This window comes from Cuculus canorus, chromosome 10 (assembly GCF_017976375.1).
Source record: "Cuculus canorus isolate bCucCan1 chromosome 10, bCucCan1.pri, whole genome shotgun sequence".
Lineage (NCBI taxonomy): Eukaryota > Metazoa > Chordata > Aves > Cuculiformes > Cuculidae > Cuculus > Cuculus canorus.
Window position 1 is genome coordinate 8,960,187 of NC_071410.1, and position 15,044 is coordinate 8,975,230.

A 15,044-nucleotide genomic window follows, 5' to 3' on the forward strand; every position below is an offset into this window, starting at 1 on the left:
TCAAGCCACCTTCAATGGCTAAATAGCGAACTTGAGTGGCTAAGTAGCAGCTAAATGTGCTTTCTTCCATTTTTAGTGCTCATTCCATCATAAATGATGGATGATGGCTTATACATCAACATTTAGTTAGAAAAACTTGCACTACTGTGGAATATACACAGCGGTTTCAGCTCTGCTCCTTCTCAGTGCATGTGTGAAGTGCTTCACCACTTCTCAACAAGCTCCCGTCTTTGCTTTCCATCATTAAGACACCGGAAAGTGGTGCAGTAGTTTAGTGGCAACTTGTTCTTAGAAACTGCGCGGCTGCATCAGCCATGTCACCAACAACATTTGTCCTGTTCAGACTTTTCAAATTGTCTGGTATTTTTGTATTTCATTTAGGAGGTTTGCATAATAGGACAACGCAGGTAATATAATTGTAAACAATATAACAGAAGATACTTTCTATAGGTGCATAGGAAAGCTTTACGGTTTGTTTTTTTTTCAGTAAAAGTAACTTTTTATCTTGTCTATCACAAATAATCCTGTGTTCACAGCTGAATAAAATGATAAACAAGAGTGATGCAACAGAGGAACTGTTTTTTCCTCTATTGTAAAAGGTGCCAAGTTAGATACCCAGATACCATCTCTTATGTTGATTTAAGGTCCATTTTCCTTCCAGGTCCAGTGAATGATGTGGAACAAGGTGAGAAGTTTCTGTATGGGTCACCGATCAGGTTCACATGTTTTGAAAAGCTATTTCAAGTAATATTAGGCTCCGAAAAAAACCCTAGAGTGTATTGCTAGCATTAGTACAGGCACGGGGTTGTGCAAGCTTTGTTTGTGGCTGTCAACGAGCACTGAGGGAGCTTTTTATTACCAAAACGATGTGATCAAATTGCTGGTGAAATGAGAATTTTACAAAAGCTGCAGTGGTTTTAAAGCAATTTTAGTAAAAATACTGCTTACCTTTCAACCTCTTTGATGGGTTTTGCTGCTTAAAGAAGTTGGTGGAAGCCAGGGAAGCAGTCAGACCTCGTGCACGCCCTTTTGCAAGGCTGCCTTGGGGCCTGAGAGCTTCACCACCCTCTTGAGGCATAGCTTTCCTCCAGACAAGGGAGCATCTCAGCTGCAGAGCAGTTTGGGGCTGCCTGTGTTGCTCTGGGCTGCTCCTCACTCAGCCGTGAGCACGTGAGCTCCAGAGTGGATACCTTCTGGAGAATAGGAGAATTGCTTTGATCACTTCATTTTCTCAATATAGAAGCTAAATGAAACAAAGAAGGCAAACAAGCTCTTGCATGCAAAGTGGTATATGCTGTCTAACCAGGTCCCAGGAGGGTCCCAGGCCAGGCAAAATCTGTAAGTCTGGGGGGTTTGGGATTTCTTTTTTCTTACGCCAAAGAGTTGTCCTGTATTTCAAAAAGTGTCATTACATTTCTCCCCTGAAGGGTTATCATTGTTATTAGAATGAAAATGAACCTGTGGGTGTGACTGTTTTTTGTCTTCCTGATCCTATTTTGCATCTAAACAAATAATCTAATCACTGGTAAATAAGAGAACGGATCTTGAGGGGCAGGAAGAGAGAAAGGAAGCTCTTGATCTATGCAACACTGAGCCCGAATGAGCCAAACCAGACCCATGACCAGCACACTCATGGGAGGTGCTTGTATGGCCTTAAGAATTCCCAGCTGGTTGCTTTAATACTCCCGTAAAACATATTTTTTTGCAAATTAAGCCTTCATGTGAAAAGGTAATGTAGGGCTCAAGCTGCATCCCACGGACTGGAGTATTTCTGCAGGGGTGATGTAGAAGCAACACCTACTTTGGAAAAATTCAACAACCGACTACCTGTAATTTGGGGACCAAATTACTGCGGTGAAGAGGCATTGGAGAGCTACAGCTTAAGAAACCAAAATGAGCACAGTGTAGAAGGAGAGCGCTTTGAGATGGTGTTTCCAGCTGGTGCATAACCTTGCCAGGTAGGTTGAGGACCTCCAGGACGTGCTATAAGGGAAATGAAAGGATATACCTGTGGGTACGATACACGCTCTGGGCACAGCAAGTATTATGGTCTGATTTATACGTGCACAAGATTATTGGTAGCTTTTGCATGTAGTAGGTTAGGGGTTTTTTTCTGTTATGTTCTCACAAGAAAATAACTGATCATTTTGACTATTTTTACTACTTAGGCATAAAGCTGTCATTTCGTTTCTTTGATGTATTTTCCATATATATTAGTCTGTGCTGTGGTATTAGATAAGACTAACCATGATTTGCTAATGAGAATTACTGTACTCCCAGAGAAAAACCAAGAGTATTTTTAGCAAGAGGATAGACTAACAAGACCACCAAGAGAATACATGGTTGCATTAAATAGTGCTGTTTCATATACAGACATTTTGCAAAGGATTAGACACTATAAATCCAGGCAGGATAAGTATCACTTTGAAATTATATTTAATTGTGTGCTCTAGACGTATGCCATTTAGTGTGTCTAGTCATGCTATTAGTGACTTGCATCCGGGAAAACCTGCTGTGACCTTAGAATACACAGACCTTTAGACAGTCCCTCTCCATCCTTCTGTCAGGGCAGTTTGTTGTTCAGGAATAAAGGCTTAACATAAAGGAAAATAGACTTTATCTATGCCAATGGAAGGAGGGGGGAAAAAAAAAAGGTTATTTCTATGTGTAGAAAAGCTCTTGAGGTTGATGGTCTTGGAATACCGGGATGGGTCTGATTTGCCCAACGCCCCTTGAGCTCTGTATCCAACACACCTTAGAGAAGTTCTTGAAGTTGTGATTGCACAAAGGAACCTGCTTTGAGGCCGGTAGGTCTCTGGGAACCACCAGCTCTGGGGATTAAAATACTTTCTTTAAAATAATTAAGCCCAGAGTTTCAGCAGTAACTGCAAAATGGGTTAATTCCCAGTTGGAGTTGCTTCTTACTAAGCATCTGATGATGTGAGAGCTGACACGTGGAACTCCTGACAAACTGCACTAAATGAACTCCTGATGGCTTTTCTACTCCAGCAGGATGAAAGCTGCCTTCCCCAAATTAAAGCTGCCTTTTCCAAATTAAAGCTGCCTAAGGAGCGCAGGAGCGAAACTCACTGTCATGGTAAGAAAACTGATCAGATGGTTCATTGCCCTGGTTCATGGAAATGATCCTTGAGGGCTGTTTGCAAAAGCTGTGTGGTGACAAGTGCTCCCACCTGAAGAAAAAGGACCACCAGAGCCCTGGAGCATGCTGCCCAGAATGCCAGAGGGTGGGAGCTCAGGATCACAGCCGGTCTCCAGGGAGAAAAAGCTTTGCCTTCCGCCGCCCCGTCCTGGAGGGAAGATGCTGCAATTAAAGCTGTCCCTCGAGGCAGGTATGTTTTCCAGCTCTAGTCAGTCACCTTGATGCATAACACTTATGAGTGAGCAGGAGAGTTGCTGGTGACAAACGCGTCACTGCCTGTGGCAAAGTAATTGGGCTCTAAGCCAGCAGCACCTGCCCAGCAAAGGTGTGCAGTGAGGTCCCTGCGCGTGGGGAGCCCTGTGTGCCTGTCCCTGACGCTGTGATGATGGGAGGGACTGTGAACTTCTGCATGAGCAGAAAACCCTCTTCTTTGTGTGCAGGGGAAGAGCCCAGGTTGGTACCTGGTTCTCTGCAGAGATTTTTAGCTGCTTAAACGGGATACATCTCTGTGGTCTTTGAGCCCTGTTGATTATCTTCTCCGGTGTTTCCCCATGTTACAGCTGCTGCCTCCTCCTGCTGCAAAAGTTTTCCTTCTCCAGGCAGCAGCTTGCAGAAAACCCGGAGGCTGTTTGTCCCGCACTGCAGCTGTGTGGGCATTGCGTTGGGAGGTGCTGAAAAAACACCCCACGGAGGCTCCTTCCTTGGTGCGGGGAAGGCACCTGGGCAAAAGAGAGGATGTTTCCAGCAGGATCAGTGCCCAATGTGGCCTGACAGATTGTGACCATATGGGAGAAAGCAGCTCTTTCTGAGGGTTTGGAGCTGAGAGACTGAATGCATAAGTTGTTTTGGGGGCTGCAGATGTGAAGGGTGGAGGGGAGAGCGCTCAGCCCTGTCTGTGGGGAGCCCTGGGGCTGGGAGAGACGAGGAGTCGGAGCCCCTGTGGTGTGGCACAGCACACTCGATGTGACAATCTGCTGCAGATGCCATTGTGATGTGTGTGAGGAAATGGGAGCAAGGTCACCAGAAGCACAAGTTTTAAATAACATCAATATGTTGTCGAGGTGAAAGTTTGCTTTACGTAATTGCTGATAAATAACAGCACTGTGACATTTCTTTGTGTCTGAACAGGCAGAGGCTGCTCCTTTACATCTGATGGCTTGGGTGGAACCTGGGGCTACAGGAGGAAAAAGAAAGAAAGGACTTGCAGTGCCTGAGCTGCTTTTTGGGAACCTCCATGGACACACAGCCAAGAAAATCCCATGAGCTCAAGCAATGCCTACGGGATCTCCAGGGGAAAGTGCGGTAGTCAGTCATCCATTGTTTTGTAGGGGTTTGCTAAGAAGATTTTTATTCCCCTCTTCTAGGTGAGAAGACTAGAGCTTGTGAGAGGGAGGGTGTGGGCATGTTCACTGACTGCCCGTGGTGGGGAGAGCCGACCTGGCTGTGTGGCTCAGCAGAGGTGGGCAAGATGGACAAAATACAGATTGTTAGAGGTCTAAAAAAGTGAAGGAAAAAGGAATCCAGTAACAGGAATAAGGGAGCATCAAACAAAAGGGGAAGATGTGCAGGAGAAAAGTGCTTTTGTGTCACTCCAAGGGCACAGCGGGTGCCAGGCATATCTGGCACCGTGCCCTCTCTGCCCTCGGGTGCTCCTCTTCTGGCACAGCACCAGCTTCCAAGTCACATTTCAGAATGTCTCAGTGGTCCGGGGTTTCTGATCCATGTGTTGTCAATGCTCGGGAGGGCAACCGCTGGGCTCCATGGGCACGCGGTAGCCAGGCTGCGTCTTTTTAGTGGTGGAACTGGGACCAGAGCTGAGCCCTCTTGGTTACCTCTGGTCTATGTACTCGCCGTGGTTGTGAATCTCAAATTCCAGGTTGTAATGAGATTTTCAGAACAAAAAGTGGTATTAAAGAAAAATTAATGAATGTCAAAATCCATGTAACCCCCTTCCCCTCCCCCAGTTCCTTTTACTCATGTGCCACATGACACCCGCAGGGTTGTAATTTCCAGTTCCATCTTCTCTGGCTGACCACAGATATGAATTCATTCACATAGCAAGGAAGGAATTAAGTGTTAATTTAACAAAAAGAAAAGGATACTAAGGAATTAGATTAGATTCTTAAATTAAATATAAACCTGTAAAAGGGCTTTTTGAGTGTTCCCCGCCTGCCTCCTTGATAATTCTCTGCAGTAATAAAACAAAATGGTATCAATTGTCTGGCAAAATGCTGAGGCACAATCTGTAGGCAGTAGGACGGAAATGCACGGATCCTTATAGTGTCATTTTTCTTGAAGAAACTTGGAAATTTTGATTTGTCTCCTTGCTTGCGCTGCAGTTGGTGCACCCGGACAGAGCGGCTCAGCCTCGGAGCAGCTGAAACTGCTGGCAGGAATAGGTGGGTTCAAGGCATGGCCGGGGCTGAGCATCATCCTCCACCATCTGCAAGGGCTATACTTAGCAAGGTATTGAGGCTTGTGGATCAAATTTTAAATAGGGCTTTAAAAGCACTTTCTCTAACGAGCATCCGATCGTGCTTCATAATTAAAGCTCGCAGTGCAGCCGGCTGTGCCTGCAGAGGAGGAGGCAGACCCTCCGCACTGCTACTCGCTTCTCTCTTATTTTCCTGGATGGCAGAGGAGGCTTCAGAGACCTGTCACAACGGAGATAAGGACAGCAGCAAATTAGGATTTAGGAATTTCTTCTGGGACTTTTTCTAGGCAAAAAGAGGTTTTTAATTGGTTTTCAGTTCTGCGGCAGCCAAAGGTCTTTAATGAGGTTTTACATTGTTCTCCAGAATCGTGCTCCTTTTCTACGTTTAGCTAACCATGATTTGGGTATCTTTAAACAGATAAAAACGTGCTATTTGTCTTTGTTACAAAAAAATCAAGGTATTGGGTGATTTCATGTAGATGCTAAATAGCAAATGAATTGTTGAAACTTAAGGCTTCTAAAGACAGTGTTTTAGTCTAATGCTGCTATATTTACCTTATCTGATAAATGTAGTATTAAAGGCTTGATAACTTAATTTGCAATTATTTTATGTTTTCTTTGCATTATTTAGCTATTGAACTGGCTTTAAAGTTTTCAGCTGGAACTCTTTTTTTTTTTTTTTTACTCATTTTTCCAATTATAGAAATCTCTAAGTAGCCTTACAAATATTCCACCTTGCAGAGCTCTACTGCAGCATTGGCAGTTTGCAGAGTTAATTTTGACAAATGTAAAAAAAAAAAAAAAAAAAGAGGATTATACTTCTTAATCAATTGTTTTGGTTCTGGTTTTTAATGGAGCTCCTGCTCTGCAGAGTGATAACTGGTACAACATGGTGTATGTATAGTCTGGTATACATAGCCTAACTTAGGTCTGCCAGAGCCTTTCCCTTGCTAAATACACAGATACAACCATTTTAATGTTGAATATCCCTGCAGCTCATAAGTGGTGATAAAGGGATGGAACACAGGCAAAGTATGGAAACGCTGTTCAGAAGATACCTGCAGGCAGGTGTGCAGATGAGCACCAAAGCCCTTTCCTTACACGCTGTGCCTCGGGCAGCACAGCCTCCAGGAAGGTGAGCCCTGACCAACACCTTCCAAACTCAGGAAAAATGATCCTTCTGCCTTGAGCAGAATTAGAGTTGGACCAAAAATGTACTTTACTAACAGTCCAGGTGGTGGATTATTACTCAAGTTCAGAGAATAGATTTGTTAAAAAACAACCAGACAAGTGAGAGACCACACTGTCGTTTGTCCTGTCTGGCTGAATACGAGCTAACTCTTGAGACTAAATTATTTTCTGGGTATTTCCATTGATTTAACTGGAATTACTAAGAGTGAGTGCTGCTCTGCTATACTGAATGTTGTCAGACAAGAAATTTTATCAGTAGGTGGGGAGATTTTTCTCTGTGTACAGATTATTCCCCAAAATGTGCCTTAAAAATTTATGCCCAAAATCTGCAGTGCTTTTGAAAGTTGCTCTTTCCCGTGTTCACATCTGCACGTGGATTGTGCAATGCTGTGTCTCAGCAGTGCAGTTGTTTTCAATCATGGTACAGGCAGAAAATGTGGGTGAATGTGTGGGTGATGACAAACCTGGAAGCGCTGCTTGGGATGAATATTGGTTGATCCGGTGTGTTATGCCCTGCTTGAAAGGTCATCACTTGTCCTCAGTCAGATGCAGCACCATCCTGGGATGAACCTGCAGCTGCCAGCTCCTCTCCAGAACCATCTATGGACGTTCAGTTTTCCTCTCAGTGACTGGCAGTACTATTTTGGTTAATTCTTCCAGTCCCCACAGCTTACACAAAGCCCTGGGTACCTCCAGGCATGAGTCCCCTGTGCTGCATCCTCTGTGTCTCTCCACCTCCCAGCAGTGCAAAGCAGGAGGTTAATCCCAGTTACAGTAAAGGCTTATGTTAATAAATAAATTAAAATACAAGGGTTTTATCCAGGGAGGGGAAAAACTCAAATGTGGTCAAAGCACATTAGTTCCACTATTTAAAATTATTATTATTATTCTGTCTGCATGGGAGAGGTTGCTGGTTTTTCTAGTAATTCCCATGAAGAAAGACCTTTCATGTGCACCCGGGAGCTGCAGGCTCTGAAGGGAGATGCTGCTGCCACTGGCTTATGGAATGGGAAAGGCCTGGTGCTTTAACACTAATTGATCATTAGTTAGATAACAAGCCGCTGTTCATTAGTCAAATGCCGTGGCCATACATTTTGTTCCACTCTCTCTCAAGGGTCTTTGTTTTTCAAGCTCTCTGCTGGGTTTTCTTTCAGCATAGCTCCAGTTTGGCACAGCTGCCTGCGAAGCTGAACACCCCTGGGCAGCTGGAAGAAGCTCCTCAATTTTCTTCCACTGTTTGACTCCTGTCGCTTGTTCCAAGGAGGAGCTCAGCTCCCACTGGGGATCACAGGGAGGGTTTCGTTCTCCCCAGTATCTTCTGAAGAGCGTTTCCATACTTTGGCTGTGTTTCATCCCTTTATCACCACTTAGGAGCTGCAGGGATATTCAGCATTATAATGGTTATATCTGTTATATATGTCTATTATTTGGCAAGGGAAAGGCTCTGGCAGACCTAAATCAGCCTATGTATACCAGACTATACATACACCGTGTTGTAAATACACCGGAAAGCAGCCTCAGGAAGTGCCACTAAAGAATCTGCAGGGTTGTAGTTCTTCCTTGGGAACACTCCATCTAAAACAAGGAGGGATAAGTTTGGTGGGTAGATTTCCTTGAACAAAATTAGCAAATTGAGTGTGCTGAGAAGTCCAGGAGTCTTGCTTTCTGTCCTAGGAAGCTTTTTTAGAGGAGCGGATACTCAGCAAAATCTGTTTCTTGATGCTGACTCCACAGCTGATCCAAAATAGCAGTAATTTTTCCATAGTAATTTATAAAAGCCTTTTTTTTTTTTTTTAATGCTTAAAAATCCAGTGGAAGTTCTCCTATAAATTATTATGCACTGTCTTGTAATAACATTTTTTCCTTGTTTTTTGTCATCTTTGAAAATTGTGGTATTTTCAGTTTAAAAGTTCAATGGGAAAGAATGAAAATTGCCTCCTATGGCTTTTTTGTGATTTTTTTTTTTGTTTTGTTTTTGTTTGTTTGTTTTCCTATGAAGACTGCAGTTTCTGATGAGCTGACATCGTCTACCAGGCATGAGAGCGGCTGATGGAAGAGCCCAGGACTGCCTCTGTGCCCAGCCCCAGCACGCTGCCACTTGGGATCCTCCTCAGGTCCATCTTGCAGGTGGAGAGGGATTGGGAAGGTTTTGCATGCCAAGCACTGATCCTCCCCTGGGGAAATCCAGCAGCAGCAGGTGACAGGGTGCCCATCCACCTGCGCCCCCCGTGCTGCATCTGGGTCTTGGTGAGCTCCTGCCTGAGCTTCGCTCCTCCAACCTGAGGCTCATGGGGTTACAGAGATGCTGCTGCTTTACTAATAAGCTGCTGTTTGTCTCAGTAGGTACCGTTGGGTATATGGAGTGCAAGAGCATAATGACTGACATAAATGGGAGAGCGTTAAAATTAATGCAGTTTGTTGTTTCTAATTGGTAGCTCATTAGGGTGAGTGCTAAGCTTGCCTCACCATGATGCCGTGGTCCAGAAGATGCCCTGGCTGAGCCTTCCCGGTGGAAGCAGCCTCAGCCCCAGGTGCCCATCCTGTGCCTTCGCTAGTGCTCACCCCTGTGCCTGATGGTCCCAGCTGAGATAAGGAAACTCTGCAAACCTCCAAGGATTTAGAGGCCACAGGCAGGTCACCGTGAGGCCTCCTGGCTTGGTAGAGGAGTTACTGTCACCACTGTCTGGACTAAACCCTTTGTACCAGCTGAGCCATTGTTGGTGCTCGCTGTGGGAAGGAGGCCTGGCAGACATAGGCTTTGGCAGCTGGTGTTGTCAAAACCCTTTTTCTGTCACTGCTTGATTACGTAGACATTTTTCTGGGATTCAAATGGGAACATCTGGTGAGACTGCATCTCAAATCCTGTGTTCAGTTCTGGGCCCCTCAGCACAAGAAGGATGTTGAGGCTCTGTAGTGTGTCCAGAGAAGAGCAACGAAGCTGGTGAGGGGGCTGGAGAACAAGTCGTATGAGGAGTGGCTGAGAGAGCTGGGGTTGTTTAACCTGGAGAAGAGGAGGCTGAGGGGAGACCTTATTACTCTCTACAACTACCTGAAAGGAGGTTGTGGAGAGGAGGGAGCTGGGCTCTTCTCCCAAGTGACAGGGGACAGGACAAGGGGGAATGGCCTCAAGCTCTGCCAGGGAGGTTCAGGCTGGACATCAGGAATAAATTTTTCATGGGAAGGGTCATTGTGCACTGGAACAGCTGCCCAGGGAGGTGGTTGAGTCACCTTCCCCGGAGGTGTCTAAGGGACGAGTGGATGAAGTGCTGAGGGACACGGTTTAGGGAGTGTTAGGAATGGTTGGAGTCAATGACACAGTGGGTCCTTTATAACCGAATGATTCTATGATTCTATGATCTCATACTCGCTGTCCTGAACATCTCCTTGCACAGAGGAACTGAAATGCTGTCTGGGCTCAGGGCAGCACAGGCAGTGGAGATAAGCCAGTGACACACTCACCCGCACAGGGCTGGTCAGTGTGGCGTCAGTGTGGGTAATAAATGCTAAGTCACATGCACTGAAGACACTTTAGCAGCAATACTGATGGCTCTTTAAGAGGGATGATTGTCTTCAGCACAGTGGTAGAAATTGCTTCATTATAAACTCTTTCACCGCAGCAGACCTTGAAGGTTTCTGAATTACCAGCAAATGGCATTATTGAGTACCTTTTTTTTCCCCCCCAGTTCTTGATTCTTCAGGAAGTGAAACGTGTACCTTATTGTCTTATTGCATCTCTTCCTGGGGTCCTGGGGCGGTGATTGCCAGCTTGATGCAGAGCAGAGGTGAGCCGTGTCTCTTTGCAGTACACTCTGCTCTTCAGCCGTATTAGTCCCTCTGATATCACCATCTTTTCTCTGGCCCTCAGGCTGACCGTTTCAAGGTTTAAAACAAAATGAGAGGAAAAGCCTGGTAGTACAGTGCAATTTTACAAAGGTCTGATGTTACATTGTCTTCTGTAAGACAGATACTGCCTTGAACATCACAGCTGCTTCGTGGACCAGGATCCTTAATGGCCACCATGAACAGGATTGTTGTCACTGATAATGTCCTTGCTCTGAGAAGTCCCATTTCAGTAAAGTCTGCTGGCAATCCCCACAGAGCTTGTTCCTGCTGTTAATTCCCAACCGCTCCACCTCCAAGCAGTACCCCACCCAGGGAGATTTCACTGACTCCTGTGCTCTGGATACATGAGGACAAGTATGTTACACCAGTTCGACAAGGTAATTTTCAAATAAGGAGCAGTGTGCTATTGGTCTGGCATCGTTTCCCACAGATGAGAAGATATGGCATTTTATAGTGTTTTTCACTTGATTCTTATCCTGTTGTCTTGCAGCCGATTATTACATTCTGATAGAACAACAGAAATGCTGCTCCGCTAATTAGATTTATCACAAAGCCCCAGCCTCCCAAGTATTGACAATTAGCAAGTGTTCTTCGGATGGAGGTAATTGTCCAATATAGGAACATCAATAAAGCAATAGGGTGATTAAAAAAACACCGACAATGTATGGATAAATCTGAAGCTGTCTGATTTGGGTCTTCTCAAAGCAAGCAAGCAAATAATAAGGTTAGTCAGAGGACAGATCCATCACCATTGTGAAACCAAATTGCTTTTATAGGATCGTGTGAATGAAAAGATTCTTGCAGGTTAATCTGGCTAAAGGCCAATGAGATATGATTGAAGATATATGGGAGACTTTCAGCTTTCTTGCTGTAGCCTACAATTATTACTTTAATAAAAGGAAGGTAAGTCAATACTCACGTACATCTCTTGTTCTCATTGCCTGTAATTAATCTAATCTCATATATTCATTTTTTCAAAGGTATTTTCTGTTTCTCTGCACTGTGATGGAGGAACAACTGATAAATATGCTTTAATAGCAATTTGCATTGATTCTTGCACCAAGGAACTGCTGAGGTCATGGCAGGCTGTGCTGTGCAAGCGCTGCTGTCTTTGGAAGAGTGGTTTGGGCTATTTGGTGTTGGCCAACGTTATGAAAAAGAATGATTGCATGGAGGTCTGGGTTAACATATCTCCCTGGATGAACTAATGACTGTAGCTAAGCATAATGAAATTCCAATCAGTCTTGCAATTTTGCCTTGTTCTTAGTTGCTTTGTGTGGTGCTGTACCAGGTACTCTTGGACTCCGGAGAGCTGGGCTGACAGCATCTCCCCTTAGAGCATGTTACTTTTCTGCACTTCTGCATTTCAAATGTGTTTCTGGATCTAGCCATTTATCTCTGACCACTTCATATGTTTCAGTTCATAAGATTTCCTTGCTAACTTCCTGGTGCAAACAAGAAGTCTAAAGATGTGCGGCCCACATGGTTTGTATGATTCAAATCTTTTCCAGTCTGGAAAGAAGGGAAGTGAATTCTGGTATCAGCAAATTCTTGCTGTTTTCTCTGCCTTATTTTGTTCTTTGCCAAATGCTAGAAAGTGGGTTGCTATTGTCTTAGACTTCTGTTTGGAAGTAGCAGTTCAGTAACTAATTATGTATGAAATCAGAGTGGTATTTTAAACACTTTGAAGTTTTTACAAGCATGACATAGAATAAGAATAATACAGAAATAGCCCAATGTTTCCCCATACTTTGAAGTTACTAAACCCACATCTAATTACAAAGTGATTAAGACTGAGTCACCACAATTGTGTCTCTTCTGAACATAGTTTTCAAGCAGTATTCATACTCTTCAATACAAAATATTTCATAAATAGGAGTGCAGGAGCTGCAAGGTTAGACTCTCCATGCAGTCTGAATTTTATGCTGAACTCCAAGCTGCCTTTCAGTGAGCAATAGCATTACATAAAACATCAAAGCTCTTCTATGTGCTGCATGGAAAAAAGACCTACCTGCTAAAAAAGGGGAAATCAATGATGGAAGACATTGCTTAGTTGTCTGTATCTACAACCTTTCCTAGTCTTTTTTTAATAATAATTTATTTATAAGTTGTAGGATTAATGCCTGAGCTGCTTTAAAATGAGGCTCTGGGGATGCTCCAAGGTTAACAATCATATTTTTATTTTCATAGTGTTCTATTTCAGTTATTAAAAGCTATTGCACCTGGTGATAACAGTTACCCAGAACAACAGATAATTGAATAGGTTTAATGGAGCCTTGATTTTAAAATACTTGCTTTGAATGACAATGTGCAAAGTTAAATAAATGATGGATGAGTAAGATTAAAAGGAACAGAACTCTAATCTGCCTTACATAATATAGGAGATATTAATATAATTCTAAAATACCTGTAGTTAAAGACTATGAATGTCATAGTCAAGGGGAACATGGTTGCCACTAAAAAAAAAGCAGTGTTCAGAGTCTAGGCATGGTTTTAAATAAAGCAGGAGCTCCTGAGAAAGCTGAATCTAAAAATCGCGTGCCTGAACACAACTGTAGGAAAGCACACGCTTATTCTGGTTCGACTGTAGGGGCAGTTTGTGAAGGTGTGGGTTGGTTTTGGATTAAAACCTAAGTCTGGTTGGGTGCTTCTGGGCTTTTGCTCTGCCCTCCAGTCCACTGGGCACTCAGTGTTACAGTGGTTGCGTTCCTTGTGATGGCCAGTTTTGGCAGATGGATGAGATTTCTGCAAAAAGCTTCAAATTATCTTTTTAAAGCCCTTCAGGTGTAAAGAGAGCAGCTGGGAAAAGGTGCTCTTGCCCCACTACTGATTTAAGCAAAGACTTTCAGAATCATTTGGAAACTATGCAAGGTTTGTTAACTTGGCAGTGCTTCAAAACTATTTTAAAGAGACACATGAAGGTTATTTAGGGATTTAAAAATCTAACAAATGCTAGTTAAGGCTCCCTGCACGTGTACAAGCCCAGTCAAGAGGAGAAGCCTACTGAGCGCTGCTCTGCTCCAACAAAGTCATCTGCAGTGCTGGCTGGAATGGCATACTTGTCCTGTGTTACATCTCAGGGAGGTACTTTACTTCTTCTAGCTCTGCCAAGAGACACTGTTGAAAAAAAGGCAATCTCTTCACAATCTCTTCTGGTGTCAGACAGTGGGCCAGTGTTTAGTAGGTACAAATTAAAGCAATTTGCAGATTAACATGGGGTAAAAAAAAGGTGTTCCTGTTATCTAACACTCCAGAAGAAAGTACTATTAAAATAATAATATGATTCATTAAAAAAGTCACAAGTCTGCCCTGATCTGGTTATGCACTGTTAAAAGATACAAAAAGCACTGAGAAATTGAGTGCAGTTAGTTCCCAACATTTTTCAACACAACCCCCCAAACAAACGTGCATTCAAGAGTGAAGCCAGAAACACCGGGATAGAGGGCTTTACAAAGGGAACGATACTGCAAAGCAACATGCTCATGGTGATCTAAGACCGAGGGAGAGGCCACGGCTTTATGCATTTGGAGCTGGTTATGTCCAGGATGTTGAGGTGCTGCTTGCAGGTGTCCTGTGTCTTCATCCTGACTCCACAGACTCTCCATGCATTGCTCTGCAGGAACACCGTGAACTTGATGTGATCCTGGGAGGCTGCTGGACAAATGCTTTCTAGAAGCATTGTTATTTTTAGTATTCACATTTTGTATAAGATTTGATTTTAATCAGAAAAAGAAACATATCCTACATGTTCATCCTCCTAAGGCAGCTTTTCTCCTTGGGAAAGCAGGGACATCCATGCTTGTACACAGTTGGAGCTGTTTTCATCAGATCATCTTGTTAAGGATTCAGTTCAGAGCCATGTTGCTTCTGCACTGAGTCATCTGCTTCAAGTAAAGAACTGTTTCAACCTCCAGACTAGGATGATAAACAAGTCTCATCAGACCTTTTTAAGGGTCATGGGTTAATAGGACTGTAAATCTAAGGGCAATTTCTCTGAAAGCCTCAATGAAGTCATAGTCTTCAACACAAGATGTCAGCTTTATTGTTCCAATGTTATTTATGTGAGAAGAGCAGTTATAGGTAATTTGTGAATTGTGCAAAACCATGAACTCATGCATAATAATATTAATGGAGCTTGTTTACATCTTCTTCTTGTGTATAATTAGCAAAACATATGATCCAAGTTGTTCTCTTCATTTAGAGCCCTGTTTTGGCTGGTCTACACAGGAGAGTAGATGTTGCCAAGAGCTATAACAAGTAATGTTTTCTGATAGATTTAGTGTGTGATATCTGTGCACAGTAGTAGGATCTATAAATTTATGACAAAAAGATCAAGGCTATCATAAACAGTAATATCTGCTGGAAATGAAAACTGTGATTCTAGTACTGCCATTTCCTCCATGCCACGCACGAGTG

At 43.5% G+C, this 15,044-nt stretch overlaps 1 long non-coding RNA gene across 1 annotated transcript; it reads left to right on the plus strand.

Annotated features, from left to right (window-relative positions):
- Positions 1-676: 676 nt before the first annotated feature.
- LOC128853118 (uncharacterized) lies at positions 677-6,224 on the plus strand. Its single transcript, XR_008451384.1, has 3 exons — positions 677-1,958; positions 3,010-3,350; positions 4,289-6,224. It is a non-coding gene; the product is annotated as an uncharacterized LOC128853118 (long non-coding RNA).
- Positions 6,225-15,044: the final 8,820 nt, after the last annotated feature.